Here is a 16,211-nt window from a genome sequence, read left to right as displayed (position 1 = left end):
AAAAACCCATCCCCATTCTCTGTGTATTGAAAGCTGAGTGCACGCTGTGCTGGGAAAGACGGCGACGCAGACCAGGCTGGCTGCACAACTTTTCTCCCTCACGAGGTCATAATCATGCATTTATAAAAAAAACAGAGGTAAATTCTTCCGTAAATAAACCTTGTGGAGCGTTCTTTTGATTGAAAGAGTCCTATATTAAAGTTAAAGAGTGACCAGCGGAGTCGGGCAGCACGACTCGCAACGTCACAAGCCTTGCATCTCAACTTTCCCTGCAGCAGGCTGAGAGCTCAACTGCCGTACTGTAGCTATTAGGAGCGCAAACTCCCAAACGTGAAAACAAACGGAACTAAAGAGCGACACAGCTGCACAGAAACTGCACGTTGTAGACATCGCTGAACACAACATAAATCGTCACGCAGGAAAACAGTTCAACCTTCTCTCTAAGAGACCTTCAAAACAGGGTGCGTCTTATATACCGGATTTTTACGGTACTAGACAAAACCTAAAATAAGGAAGGCCAATTAATCCAATGTCAGAAAACATTGCAACCTTCTTTAATATCCTATCCTAATTCAGGAACTAATAGTCACACGCATTTAATTTTAGAATAACACAAAGCCTATACTTCAAGCCAATCAAAAAGGAAAGACAAACGTCCAAAAGTTAGCTTGATGCTGCTTTGTTGCCCTCGCTCTCATTCATAAATTCATCCTACGCTTTCATCTTAAAACAAACAAACTACAAAGGTTACAAAATGAAGTCTAATGCATCTGGATCAGAAAAAGAGATTGCCACACCAGTGCCTTTAATGCACCTCTCAGCCTTGGGTTTTCCAGCAGATGATCAAAGCCAGTCTGGGTCCGTAAAAAGCTTGACTCTAGGGGCAAAGGGGTCCATTGACTCCAGCTACTCTTCCTCGCCTTTGAGGGGCCCAATTTGGGTTTCCATTTGCTTCTGTTGCCTCTCTACTATTACCGAGAGTAGAAAGATACTTGCTGCAATTCCATGTTGACGTGCAAAAGGGGAAAGAGGACTTCAAAAATGCAACGACAACAACAACAACAAAAGAAACTGTAAATGCTGTCATTTTCTTCATTTTTCAGGATGATTTTAAAAGTGTGATCAACAAGGCTGGGTGAGGGGGAGGGGGTGGGGGGGGGCGGGGAAGAGAAGGTGTGATCTCTGCAAAAAGTGGCTGAAAGGCAAAGAAGGCTGTGTCAAGTTGAGCCCTGCTGAGACAATTAGCCCAGTGGGACATGTTGTAGCTTTGGTGCTTTTATGCGCTGCAGGTAAAAGCACTCATATTTGTTTCGAGTCTTCCTGAGATGCTCACACCACAGGAGCCATTTGCATCGTTGTGAGCCTGTCTTGTTCAACAATTCCAGTCTGTGTGTCATTTTGTTCTTGCACTAATGCATTTTTCTAAGAACTGGTAAGTTTTGGGTTTAATTATACTCAGGCAGGTGATGGGAGCGAAATTGTGTTTCTCTTTTTCCACTTCTTTGTTGAACATAACCATTGCCTCTCTGTGGGGTTGTATTTCCTTTTAGGGCTTTTAAACCACTTGCTAGATTCTTCAGAAACTTTCAAGATTACTAAAAGTTATCTTCCAAATAAATATATCTTATTTTGGCTTTACCCTGGCAAGATTTCCCCACTTATCTGTCTGACAAAGCAGCCTGTGAGCATTTATTCTTGGAGGAGTGAATAAAGAAGAACCTGACACAGTTTTCAGAAATAACAGCACAGTCTAAGTCTAAGGAGGCGTTTTGTTACCTAGCAACTTGCCTGCAAACCAACTTTGACGTCGATGTTGAAGTTCAACATAACTTAATAGAATTTGTAACATCGTCCTAACATACACAGCACAGATGAAACAGCATTAGACATCGTCTTTGGGAACAACCGAGTCAGGAGGGAGAAATTAAAAATCCTCTTTGATGTGGGGGGAGCGTCGATGAAAGCACGCAGGCAGAAGGTTTCACCGGTGTTTGAACACAACAAACAGACACCTAGAATTATACTCCCATGTTCAATTTACAGCCGACTATGAGCCAGCGCAGCATTAAATAAGCATCTGGGTGTTTTGGCTCAGGACGCCGTCAGCTATGCAGAGAAACCCTTTTTTTTTTTTTCAGTGTAAAGATGTGACAGCAACTTGTATAACCTGAAATTAATAGAAGGAAACTACATTAGTTGCTATGTTTACATGAACTACTAATAATCAGGATAACAGCCTCATCAGAATAAAAACTCCACATGAGACCTGAACATCTCAATCAGAAGAGAAAAGTCCAACATGGCCATTTCAGAAAGAAATCTCATTCCAATGGTGAGGGATGGTGTATGCTGTTTGTTTCTGGCTGGCATACCTAAATCTAGACAATTTAAGATCTAGATGAGGATAATAACGAATGACTTAAACCAAAATGGGACATCAGTTCTGCTCATACTGGATCCATCAGCTGTATAAAACATGGCCGACGTCACAGTGATGTCACCCATTGGTTTCTGAAGATCAGTTTTAAAGCCCAACGATGCCGGTTGAAAAATGGAAACACTGTCTCAATCATACTTTCAGTCAACCTAGTAAAGAGACACAAACCGACTTAAACATGTACTAGATGTATTAATACCAGCGCATATAATGGCTCTGTTGATGTGTTAACTCAGAACAGAAAAGTACTGATTGGCCAGAAAATCAGAAAGTTATACTGAAACCAAAACAAATACGACAATATTTGCTGTAGACATTTTTCTGGGCACTTCAGATCATGAACATGTTTATTGAGACCATGTGATTTTAACCATTCCAACATAAACACAGTTTGTCTCCTAATAGACTCTTTGATAATATTACAGTAATGTTAAATGATTGACTGCCCCCCTCTTCTCCCCCACCTAATATTCTAGTTAGAAATTAAGATGTTTATCTCCACAGGGATATCCCTAATGGAACTGCTCCATTTAATGGCAAATTAACGATCGTCTTTAATTATTTCATTGATGGTAACTTTATCTGTAATATCTCTTGATTTTCTGCTTGCTTGCTTGTAGAAAATATTTAATGCAAAATGTGCTGGCTCAGCAACTGATTGTAATAAGTGGAAGTAGCAGTTACACACTTTCTTTAACTCGTGTTATTTCCCAGAATCAGTGAACTTTCAGGTTTTAAAGCTTTTGTAATTATTTTTCAAGATGGGGCTGTAGTTGTTTTTAGGGACAGTTGATATTCAAGCGCTAATTAACCATTTGAATCCACAAAAAATAACAACTTTACTTCATTTGAATGAATTCAGTTCTGTTGAATAATCTTCAAACTTTTGGATTTTTTTGGGAGAACTTAGATCCCTACTCTAAAATGTAATGAGCGAAAAATCACTCTTGTTTTTCTTACCACCAACAATAGATGCTTGCAGTTTAAACAGAGGGGTCATAAAGAGGCAAACATCTGTTTAATATGCCTATGAGCCAACCAAGTGGGAGGAAAATTGGCAAAGAATCAGACGCTGGGCAGGAAAGTCTAGCCACAGCCATTTAAACAGCCAGTAAGACACCAAAGTAATTCCACATCTGTTAGAAGAGATTAAGAGCTCCACATGGGCCAATGATGCATTCATGTTACAAACAGGTGTATTGCATGTGATGAATACAATGTCAAGACATGAAATGCAAACGGCTAACAAGATTTTGGCCACGAATTCTCATATGCAAAGTCACAGGCTGAACAGGCCTCATCAGTGGGAAAGAGTTCACCTCTGTGCACCGTTCAAATATTTCCCCGCCAGATTAAGTTTGCTAAACACACAGTTCAACGCAATTACATTAGCCTGAGCGCGTGTCATTACGCCGCTGAGGAGGAAATGTGGGCACAAGATCTTGGTGACTATTATGCGAGGACGCTAAATTGCTTCAGAGCCGGCAGAACGGGACAATTCAAAGCAGCCTGCAGGCAAGACGAGAGAGAGCCAAACAAAATGTGGTTCGCTTTCATTTTGAAAACATTTAAATTGTCAAGAAAATAATCAGAGAATGAGTTTGACTGTTTCGCTTTCATACGAGGAGAAAGCTGAAAGATTTATCTCTAATCGAAGATGAATGAAGAATTTGAAGACCAGATACTGTTTTTTTTACGCTTCTTTGTTCTGTATGTGCCAAGACAGTTTCGTCTTCAGGCAGTAAGAGTGGCCTTCCACAAGCCTTTGAATATTTACCAAGCCATAGCTTAATCCTCCAGGAGGTAAAAAAAAAACAAACAACAAAAAACACCCACGCTCTCTGAGGGAGTGGAAAGAGGGATTAGCCCCACCGTATGTACCTCACACCTACACAAAACTGTGCACGCCTGCATCACATATCCCCAAACTCCGGTGTTATAACCCCCCCTGTGGTGTTACACAAAGTAAACGTTGCTTATGTTGACATTGACTCGGTTTGAAAGCGCCTTAGGCTCCTGTGTCGTGATGAGTCACCAGAAGCAGATCTGAGAGCAGTTCGAGACGCTCGCCTGCCCCAGATATTTTACAAAGTCGAGAATGAAACCGCTTTGATCGTGTTACTATGATGCCAACCATTTTCATATGATGCCAACCATTCTCATTTTGTGGCTTTGCTACATTTTTGCTTCCCCACTAGTTTCCTGGCTTTCAATCATCAAGTTCACATCTTATAATGTGGATCATGTAGATGTTGCTCTTTACAAGAAGAGAAAACTGTTTGCCTCCTTCATTGAGTTGTTTCATTATTGATTGATTGATTGATTGATTGATTGATTGATTGATTGATTGATTGTCAGAAAGTCTGAAATGTGCCTCGCATCACAGAGGCTCCATTTTCAACATAAAAATTAAAGACAACATACAAAGCGACAGACATTTGATACATTGTTCAAACACCAAACAAATATTCAGAAGCCTTCAACGCACTTTGATCTGGGATTCATCTCTATGTTTCATTTTGGGATTGACTGGTGTACAAAAGAGTGCTTCAGTCTTATTAAAACAGGGGTCTGTGTATCCCAGGTTTGATGGTAATATTTAAATTGGGAACTGCAGTCCAAACTCAAAACATTGTCATGATACAAGATTTTTGAGTTATGATTAAATTCTAGTCAAATTCCAATAATATTGATACCTGTTTTGATACCATGGCAACAATAAGTCGTAGTCGTAGGCAGCCAACATTATGTAATTTCACAAAAACATCACTAAAGATCTTTTCTGCTTCAGCACTTTTTCAAACTTATCATTAAAAAAATCAAATTCAAAGTATCATAACTATAAGAGAAACCCCACATAGATTTAGAAAATACAACAATACCTAAAAAGCCAATAAGAAGTGCATAATTCTAACAGAGTCGCAGAGTCCTTTAAATGTACTGACCGTTGGTTAAATGTTAGAAATGTCTTGAACTGAATGAGTCATTTTCATCAGGATTAAGATATGTATCAAACTACACACACACAGTGATAATCACTGGTGCATGTACCAGGTGCTGTCCCTTAAGTCGTTTATCAAGAAGTTCATCAAAAAGAAGCTTAAATAAAGTCCTTATCTCAAAATATAACAACTTCTACCAACAATCCTGGAAACAAACCAAAAACTTAATCCCTTGCTTCTCGGCTCATTGCCTGATTTCTCACTAAACTTCACTGAAAGTCTGTGAACAAGTTTTTGAGAGTTCATGCCAACAAACCAACAAATGTTTTTTTGTTTTTTTTTCTGAAAGGAAGTGTGGTCTACTCGAGAAGTCCAAATATTAAAATAAAATAAAAACGAGGACTACCTGTGAGATGGTCCCCACAAAATATGCAGCTGTCGTGAAGCCATCTTTTTCAGACTATAAAGTGAAGGCATAAGAGAATATGCTTTAAATTTAACAGACACCAGGATCTGGTGGTGCCCCTTCCATGCTGTTTCTTTCTGTTCATGCCTGGACCCAAACAGGAAATGGACCATTATATCCAATTTTGAAGTGTTACCTTAAGACCTGGTGCATGGCTCTAAATGTCTCAAAGTTCAAACTCAATCTGCTACTGGACCGACTCATTTTCCAAAAATATCTTTGCAATTACAAAAAAATACAATTCAAAATGGAAATGCATTGAGTTCTTCTGGAGCGCTACTTTCTGGTTGTATTCATGTTGTATGCAAATTTAGTGGAAGTTAACTAATGAATTTGACAGCCCTCCAAAGAAAGCAGAGGACAGCTGAGCTCACAGAATATCAGTGAGCTGCTCGTTCTTCTCTCAGGGGAGAGAAGCAAACAAGGTCTGTCTTTTGTATTTGTCATATCTCCTCCAGCCCACAGTGGCCGCAATGTGTCCGAGACACTTTGGCTCACAAAGGACAGATCGACACCGAGGAGCCAGGGGAATTGGAGCATTGTGGGAAATGGCTTCCCTGTGGCCATTTTGAACACGCCAGGCCATCTCTCCCCACATGTCGTCTTCTCTTCAGCTTATCCAAAGGGAATTTTGTCCTCTCTCAATATGTAAGGATCATAGAGCTGAACAACCCAGCCCATCTGATGGACACTAAACACTGTGCAAAAACCTCAAGCACACCACCGCAGTCACAGGGGAAATACTGCCGTGTACCATATACCATATCTTAAATGCAATCCAGTAAAACTGTGCTGCTGTGTGGCATAAGACCACAGTCGTTGTATTTGCAATTCATTGATGGGGTTTCAGGCACACACTCAGTTCTGTAATCAAACAGAATAAAAATCTGAAAGCAAAAGACAGAAAGGCAAAAGAAGAATAAAGTGAACCCTCTAGTGGGAGGATGCAGGCGATTCGAGTAAATATATAATGATATTGATGCCTGTTTCAATGCCACAGCAACAAAAGTATAAACCCTAGGGCAACCAATATTCTGTGTTTTTTTAATTCAACAAATATGTTGACAAGGTTTCAGAACCAAAGCCGTGCCAAACACAATTCTACAATGTAAACTCTGCTCTCTCGTTGGTTTGCAGGCGCTTTTGGTTTGAAATATGACTTAAGATCAGGGGCCGTATTCACAAAGCCTCCTTAATAAGGTACTGAGAGTTGCACCTAGCAACTGATAATCAGTTTGTCAAACGAGACCTTGTGAAGTTGTGTTGCTGAAGGGCGTTGCCTTGCTGGCATTGTACTTTTTTTTTTAATCCATTTGATTTTGTGTTTGCTACAACAGTGAAATACGTCATTTCTGTTTTTATCAGGGGGCTGTGGCACCTTCCTATTAGCTCTTTCTAAAATATAATTTGATTATGGTTTTGTATTCAGTTGTGTGCTTTCAAACTCTTCCTGTCTGTATTTAATATTAACACAACAAAGTGTCTTTTTTTTTCCATTTTCCCTTTTCATTAGGAAATACTCTTTCTCTAAATATGAACTATAAAAAAATTCAAGAACTGCACCTTTTCTTGGGTTAGAATTTCCCAACTCTGCCGGTGACATGAAGCTGTGCCTGTCTGGTGTCATCCCACCATTATCCAACAGCAGGTTCCGAATGAACGAGACCGGAAATGAAATAGCAGCACAGCGAGATTAAAAAGGGGTACAGAGAGTGCTGTCTGTCCTGTGTGAAAGAGAAGCATGGCTCTATACTAACCCAGACAGTGGAGGAGGATTTCATTTTGTACTGGAAATGACAGCCCCAGAAGACCGACTGGGAGTGTGACGGAGGGAGGTCCGGTCCACTCTGGGAACTATTATCCTTCTGATGAAGATAGTAATGGTGTCTGACTGCATAATGTCCTACTGAGTATTCTCTACCAGTTTTTTTTTGATTCAGTCTTTATACACAAAGGCTTGGTTAGTCTCGTTCTAGTCATTTAAACCCTTTATTAGACATTCACACTGAAAGCGTTTGGCCAGTTTGAAACAAGCTCTGGTGCCCTGGGATAGTTAGTTTGGTTTGGGGTGGTGGGAATTATTGAACAGCTCAGGAGCAGACCAAAGAACACCCGAGCACCATCAAATTGATCTCACCAAAAAACCGCCTGTAATTGCCATCTACAATTCTCTCATTATCGGTTTAAACTTTAGAAACTCTTCCGAGAGATTTTCTGTGTGCAGTTTGACCAGACTGATTAAATAAAAGCAACTTGCAGGTCATCAGTCACGACTCATGCCTCAAGCTTTTTCACTAAATCAATATTTGGTGTTTTAAAACTTCAAAATAACTATGTAGAAATTACCAATCGTGTTGCCGATGGTCTTCTTTGTCTGTAGGTCACATCAGTATTAATTTAATTCTATTTCGTTTCCAGTTGAAAACAGCTCACTGGAGCTTAAAGTCTCTGAATTGTATAGGCAGTATTGCATTGAGTATTTTTTTGTGTTTTAAACTAAATACTGGCTCTCCAGCTCTCAGGCTGGCTGAGTCAGTGCTTAAAAGTTCAGTGAGACGGTTGTCACGTCGATGATCTGACAGTCACGGTCAGAGTCATCACTTCCCTGAGCCAAGGGATAAAACTAAGAGACAGGGATGAGATTCAACATACTCATGCATGGATGTGTCAGGAGGCAATAAACAAAATCACAACTGATGCCAATTAGATCTTGCAATAATAAAACTTCCCATGAGTATCTATGGCTCAGGTTGGTAGAGGGTAGCGTTTTAAACAACTAGACATTTTAATGGTTATGTAAGGGTAGTTGCACCCTGCAGCAATCACAGCCGTTTTGAGGGCAAAGTGAATTACACAATTATACAGTGTGAAACATTTTTCTGCCTTCTACACATTGACCCAGACAGCTCTGTAACCTCCTGACATTTTCAAGCTCTATAAAGCATTCACAAATTAGCACTCAGAAGATAAAAGTACTGCCAAAAACAAAAGACAATTACTAAATGGAATACAAGAGCCTGTGTTCACCAATGCTGTTTTTTGAGCTGGCAAGGGGTAAGTGCAGAAGTAGAAAATGATTATTATGGGCTGAATTATCAGTGGTCGCTCAACATAAAATAAGTTAAAAGAAGGAATAAAGACTCTACGACTTCCCTCAGGTAAAATGTGGAACCATAGTAGACTGGGATTTTAACCCAGTTACACAGCATGAAGGGTGATTAATATTCCCGCTAATGGGAGGAGGCTGAGACATCGCTGGGTTTGAGGTCAAGCACGAGGCATAAACAACAGTGAACACTGGCAAGTGAAGGTGGGAAGTGCACACTGCATCAATCAATCCTGACGTCTAAGACAGGCGCAAGGGAGCTTCATCATCCAGGGGAGTGGGTGCTTCACTAAGTCAAATCAGACAGTGCTAATTAGTAATGTTTTTTTTTTTCCTCTTTACAGGAACCAAGAAAAAAACCTTTCCAACTAAGCTTTACACAAAGATATACAGAGAATAATCATGCAATTAAACTCATTAAGTATGGAAAAATAGACCGTATATACAGATTGACAGTCTCCTCCTGTTGCACAAAGATGGGCGCTGACATGTTGCACATTTGGAGCTAGAGTCTGCACAGTAGGGACTGGCTGGAAAACCCATGGTATTGGCCCTATTGTTTTAAGTTATAGCTCCTTCAAGTACTTTTTTTTTGGTAGCAGAAATGACACTTTCCTGAATAATGTTTGAATTTAGAAGAATAAATGGGAACGTGCTGCTATGAAGGCTGAATTAATCTCATCGGTTATGGCAGTTACTCACTGTTGCCAAGTTGTCAACTTAAGATCACACTTAAGACTTCCTCAGAAGCAGTTTCTGACAAATCTTGTAACTTTTTTCCAGTAGAATCAATGCTGATTTTATGCAAACCGTAATATGGCAATATCCTTAGACCCCAAGGAACTCCTTTAGCAGCTTATTTTCTTCCAAAAAAAGTTGGCAATGCAAATAAATATGAATTAAAGTTCTTTCAAATAAGCAACAAGAACAGTAAATTGAATATAAAAAAAACATTCTGCTTCCATCTTTCCTTCCCACTACTTGGCATATGTTTCTCCAACAGAAAGTTATGAAAAAAGAATGACACACAACTGTCTCACTAGACAAGTCCGGATCACCTGAAGTACTTATGACATGGAAAAGAAGACCGCTTTCTGCGATTATTTTCTCACAAGGAGTGAACTGTCCAGGGGTCAATGCCCAGATTAAATAGTCAAGCTGAGACCAAATGGGCACCATGGATATAGGACCACAACCAAGTCCCCTTACAATACCTGCTTTATATCTTGCTGTGTTTGCTCTCTAAAGTTGGAACTTAATAAAGGTCTTGCCTGTGACTCTTAATTTGACCCTACCTGGAAACTTGCCCCGCTCTGAGTGGCTTTAGTAATAAATACCCAGAAATAGGCATATTTATTTTCATCACACCTTAAAGGGTTAAAGAACTATGTCATTGGCATTTAAAAGTGTTTATTTGTTATTTATCTACGTCCTTGTGGTTCCTCGTTGCTTTAATATTATTTCAGCCATGAAGCAGTTCACTTCTTACTCTAGTATATTCCACCAAATCAAAGGAACCCAAATGCAGACTATTTTACATCATGTAAAGAACAGGCTCATGCGTCTCATCCTCTTGACTGAATAGCCACTCCAGTCCCTTTGACCACAGCTGACTTCAGTCCATTGAATTAGCACACAGCCTTCTGGGCTACAGGCTCAGAGGCCATGTTGGAGGCTCAGTGGTGAATATTAGATTGCACGCCTCCAGATCTCATTAAAGGAAGCAACAGGACAATGTCTGCATCTCAAATGAGACCAGAGGCCATCAGGCATCCTGACTCCCACTTGGATGTAGTGATTTGATTGATATAGGGTGTGTGTGTGTGTGTGTGTGTGTGTGTGTGTGTGTACGTGCGTACATATGTGTGTGTGTGAGAGAGTGAGTGTAAGTGTGCGTCACCAAAGAACAGCAGGGTAGGATGTCCTTTTTGGTAAATGTTGTTAGGCTGCTTTAACAACTTACACAATTGGGGGAAATTGTAATATCGAGTCACAAAACAGGTCGCTGTAAAAGGGATTTTTTTTAACTCTCCATTACATGCACAGGACATACGATAAAGTCAAATAGCAAGACACTTACAATATTCTCCGTTTGAGGGTTTTTTCCTCCTGTTGCTCTCTTTCCAAACGTCAGTTCACTGAAAAAGAAAAATCATAACGTCAGTGCCGAAAAAACAAAACCATCATATTTTTGGAAGATTAAAGTCCACAAAGAATGACATTAAAAGCCAATAAGACAACGTTATATGAAGTACAAGTGATTCTATCAGCATACTGAGCCACAGTGCTCAGTGCAGTGTAAGAAAATGTGTCAAATGAGTCTATGAAGATGTATGAAAGAGGCTGCAGGAAAATGAAATTAGTGGGTCGATGTCCAGTATTAGCTTCGAATTATCAGCTAAAAGGATTAAATAACAAGGACGCACGTCTGAAGGCAGGACTTTTACGGTGGTTAAGCAGTAGCCTTTAATTAAAACAGTTCAGTGCCAATACCATGTCCACTATTAAGTGAGAGAAGTAGGCTGACACTCCAGAGAGGTGGGAGGATAAATAACTTGTCTTTTCACTATGAAGTCATTTTGTGTGACCTTTATATCCATTTAATTATATCTGTATCTTTACAGCAAATGATAAGCAATGCACATTTGTAATCCAATTTTTGTACCGTTTCCAAATGGATGTTATTTAGGATGTTCCAGTCTGTAAGGCTCTCAGACTGTTGCACTAAAAGTAAACAGCAGTGCTTGGTAGCTGGCGTTCCTGTGTGTGTGCATAAGTGTATGTTGGAGTGTGTCAGCGCTTCCGACATGCAGACAGTAGAGGAGCAGGAGAGAGAAGCTTTGGTGCTTGGCGGGTGTTAATATCTGACCCTGCTTGGGAGACTTGTAGCCTTTGGAGCATTGTCATCGTGAAATTGGGCAGGGATTCTTTATCTTTGAATCAGTCATTGTGGGTCTCAAACAGTTAGGTTTTTGGAATAAAAGATTGTCTCTAACCCAAACTCTGTCCTCCTTTTAAAATGTTAATAAGTGTTGGAATAATTGGTGACAGAAATTGGTGGTCTAATTTGCAGGCAGCAGATGGCACGCCATGAAGCAGCAATACATAAACAACATATGTTGGGCCACTTTAATGGGTTCAGAGGACAAACAAGCTATATGAATCAGAAGAAAGTCATGGCTACTATTTATACCTCCCACTACACATACTCACAAGTGAAGCCTGATTGCGATGGCTTTTTTTTCCACAAGATCTTTGATGGTTGAATCATGTGACGGATTGAGTTGGTAGAAACACTATTTGAAACATATGTGCATTTTGTGGAACCAGAATTGTAATACGTTAAATAAGACAAAGAATAAGCGCCGTTGACTAAATCCATATTCAATCTAATGTTAAAAGTTCACACGCCTTGACAAGTCCAACTCCAGCATGTCAACTGGCTTCATAGTGTTTCTTAATTGGCGCTTGCAAGTGTACTGCTGCAGAGAAATCTAGGATTATTATGGAAAGCGATAAAGCCAGAGCCCTGCAGAGAGGTGAGGTGTTACCCTTCTAAATTAGATGTAAGTGGGGCGACCAATATCACACCATGTAAGGGGGTTGACAATGTACATCAGCAGGACTGAGAATCACAATTTAAGGGACCAAAGTTCATAGAAGTTCTGCAATAGGCAAATAAGTTTTAGGTTCTTTTTCATTGCTTTTACAAAAAAAATGGAAATGTGGATATTTGAAATGTTTACCAATCACCTCTCACAGGAAGTTATGTCCATTATCGGCTAATTGTGGAAATTCAGTACCAAAGCTGGCCGGCTGTCTTCTAAAAGATGATGGTGTGAAAAGATATGAACAGCCGCTAATTAAAGGCTGATATTTACCAGTAGACAGCAGGAGGGCTTTGAAAGTCAACTCTGTGCTTTTACTGAAAAGGTGTTCAATGAATGTGCAACAGTCATGTGGGTTTGAAAAACAAACACCTAACCATCTGTCCATTGGGATATATGCTTCCAAAATAGATTTTTAAATGCCAGGAGATAACAGTCCATTGACACCAAATAAGGTAGGTGAAGACGGCCTAAAGGTGTGTCTATTTTTACTCTGAAAGGAGCAGGAGTTAACTCTTTACTCTTAGCAGTGAGGAACAGGGGCCCCACAGCCAAATGTCATACACTCCTAGGCTTCTTAGTAAGCCATCTCATGCTTCAATTTGTGAAATTCGAGAAACCCCTCCTTCATTCTCTTCTCTAATATTCAAAAAGGAACTGTGCTTTGCTGGCCTGCCCTTACACTAATATCCCTGGGAGCTTGCACGAGGTGAGCTCGAACATCTTTACCAGAAGTTTCATTGCTGGTCTGAGGACAAAAGAAATCAGTCTCATCAGCAACAGAGTGGCCAAGGTGTACATATGGAGTAGCTTTGTCTTTGCATGATTACTGTGGGGCTTTCAGGCCTCTTTGTTGAATCAAGAGGGCCAAAGGTTGCAGTATGATGTGTATAGAAGCCAACAAAGACAATGGCGCCTCTGGCTCATCAACAAGCATCAATGAGTGAACGATTGCTTGGCTAAACAGTGAGCGATGTAGGTCTGTATCGTGAAAAATATAAACACAAAATGAACAAAGCCCAGTTGTCTGTTTTAGGGATGAAGGTCAAAATACTGTATAGTAGGTTACATCATTTATTTATACATACCACACCCTAAACATAAACCACATCAAAAATATTCTACCTTTATCTGTATTATATATAAATGGAAAAATTCAATATCTGAAACATCCTGTCAAGTATGAATACCATGACCATTATTCTGGCAAGATTAGCAATACATATTGCATGACTGCACATTGCAGTCTTCTTAGATTCAAATATCTGCCACTGAGATAAACAACTGACCATTGCACTGTCCATTTATCTCACCCCTCTGAGAATCAAATATTCTCCAGTGTGCACAACACTGCAATACTCAAAAGCAATAGGAGGGATAACACTAGAGAAAAAAAGAAGAAGAAAAAAAAAACAATATTAAACTAAGGCTCATATTGGTATTTAGATCTCCACATCTATTTAATAAGAAGCAGAGGGGCCTAATGTTTAAGGAACAATGGTGGCCTCTCTGTTTAGCGGCAGAGACGCAAAGCCAATATCCGGAATAAAGATATTACCCCGGGGAAGGAAGAGCCTTCATCATTCTGTAGATCTCATGCCATCCTGTTTTTCAGTTTGAAGGCTGGATGGAGCCACCTCCATTGTTTCCTTGACGTTGGTTGCTTCCTTCCCAACAGACAGGCAGCCTTGACAACAGCTAGTCTGAGGCCCACTTGAATTTGGCTAAAAAAAAAAAAAAAAAAAAACTTTGGCAGATGTAAAGCAACCAGGCTGTAAGCAAACAGCCAAAAGATGAATGCATCTCTGTTCTGCCAAACCTTCACACGGGGGCACTTGTATTTTTGTGGGATGTAATGGTCTGCCGTATGACACCGTCTGGTATCCTCCCTGTTTTGGAGCTGTTTACATATCATGCTTGAGTGATGGTTTGTTTTGTATGTGACGTATGTATGTAAGGTGGAAACTGGAGTTCACATCTTTTCTACTGTCTTCAGAAAAGTAACTAGACTATAAAATGTCTCTGCGGGCTTGGTTGTTATGGATAGAGTCAGCTTAAATCGAATGATGGGAAATGGTAAATGGACTTAGCGTCTTCTGACGTTTTCACACCACAGATCACACCTAACAATTAATTCACGTTATGTTAACAGTCCATCAGTATTAACTAATCCATTTATCAGGAGCACTCTACCAACCGAGCACAGCCACCACATGGATGATATGGTCATTCATACGTCAGTCCTTTTTAGACTTTTGGATTATTGTTGAAGTATAATTTTCTTCTCCAAATATGGATGGAGAATATAATTGAAGTAAACACAGTGAGCTGAGACAAAGAAGGCCAACACCTGAAAGTTTTGTTTTGCCACACAACGGAAAAAAAGATGTACGTAGTAGTAATCAGTAGTAATCATTTATTTCGGTCACAAGAAAAAAAGTAGGTGGTGGAGGACGTGGAGGAGTGTCGGGCTCGGGTGGAGCGTCACACTCGACCCCTCCACATCATCGAGGGTCCTCTGACATTGTTCTGAACCGCTTGATCTCCATCCATCTCTTTAGAGCATCAACAATGTAACTGTGTAAAAAAGGACCCATCCGGACTACTTTCCGCACATCAATCCTGCTCTGAATCAGTCTGCTCAGGCTGGAAAAATAATTAAATGTTTTGTTTGCTTTGTTTTTCTGCGCAAAGGAGAACAGATGGGTCTCTGCTGTCAGTTACTGTATGATCTGTTGCTCCAGCCTGGCCGGGCCTGTCAGTCAACATTTCTCTCTCTTGACATCAAAATGTTTGATAATCACGGCACTACAGATGCTGAGGAGGGGATGGAAAAGAAAGGAAACAGCCTGGTATGATGTGACTGCTAATTATGCAGCCTGAGATGTCTCTTTGTCATTGGACTAAATTGCATGACATTTTAGAATAAATTGCATTTTCGCCCATTTACTTGGCTGAATGTGCGAAGGAAACAATCAAAATCGCATGCAAATGAAAAATGAATAAGCGACAGGAATATACACAACAGCAAAGCCAGTGTTGGGCTTTGATTTGATTGTAAGAATGTAAACATAAAAATGTCTTGTCACTTTGATTATTCTTTGGCAAACATGTTTACTTCTCAAACTAGTGAACTCTTTGCACGTACACTTGCTCTGAGTGGATGGAAAACAGTTGACAAATTTAACTCTAAAGACCTAAAATCGAGTCAGAAAAATAGTTCCTAATCATAATCTGAAGTGTGCCATTTCTTGTAGAGGCTCTTTGATTGGTCACAAGGGCCCTGACTGACCTAACAGCAAAATATAAAGCCACTTTCTGGAAGTTTTTTTTTGACAGGAAACAGAAAATAGCAATTATCTCGGAGTCCTCATCACGAGCACAACTAAAACCTGGCTGAATTATGCACATGAGAGCACTCAGCATTAAGTAAATGAAGTTAAACAATTAAGAATAGAATATATAATATGAAATGTTTTTCCTTGAATAAATGAATTACTTTATTTGGTCTGGTTGAGCGCTTCCAAGAACTTCAATAGCCGTCTGGGTAGAGTAAATGTCCTTGAAGCTGGCGCTCAAATCAGACAGCATAATAACATTCAGATGGCCTCCCTGCATGATGATGACGCAGCATTGGCAGAGCCCCGTCTCG

The 16,211-nt window shown here is 40.0% G+C and overlaps 1 protein-coding gene across 5 annotated transcripts in view; it reads right to left on the bottom strand.

Moving 5' to 3' along the window:
* syt1a (synaptotagmin Ia) overlaps nucleotides 1–16,211 on the bottom strand; it is a 141,105-nt gene that overhangs the window by 92,320 nt on the left and 32,574 nt on the right. For all 5 annotated transcript variants that reach the window (XM_020647719.3, XM_020647716.3, XM_020647715.2 and 2 more), the window contains exon 2: nucleotides 11,032–11,089. The gene's annotated coding sequence lies outside the window, so the exon portion shown is untranslated. The remainder of the gene's footprint in view (nucleotides 1–11,031; nucleotides 11,090–16,211) is intronic.

The sequence above is a fragment of the Labrus bergylta genome, chromosome 23, assembly GCF_963930695.1.
Source record: "Labrus bergylta chromosome 23, fLabBer1.1, whole genome shotgun sequence".
Lineage (NCBI taxonomy): Eukaryota > Metazoa > Chordata > Actinopteri > Labriformes > Labridae > Labrus > Labrus bergylta.
This window is presented reverse-complemented; position numbering and strand designations above follow the sequence as displayed.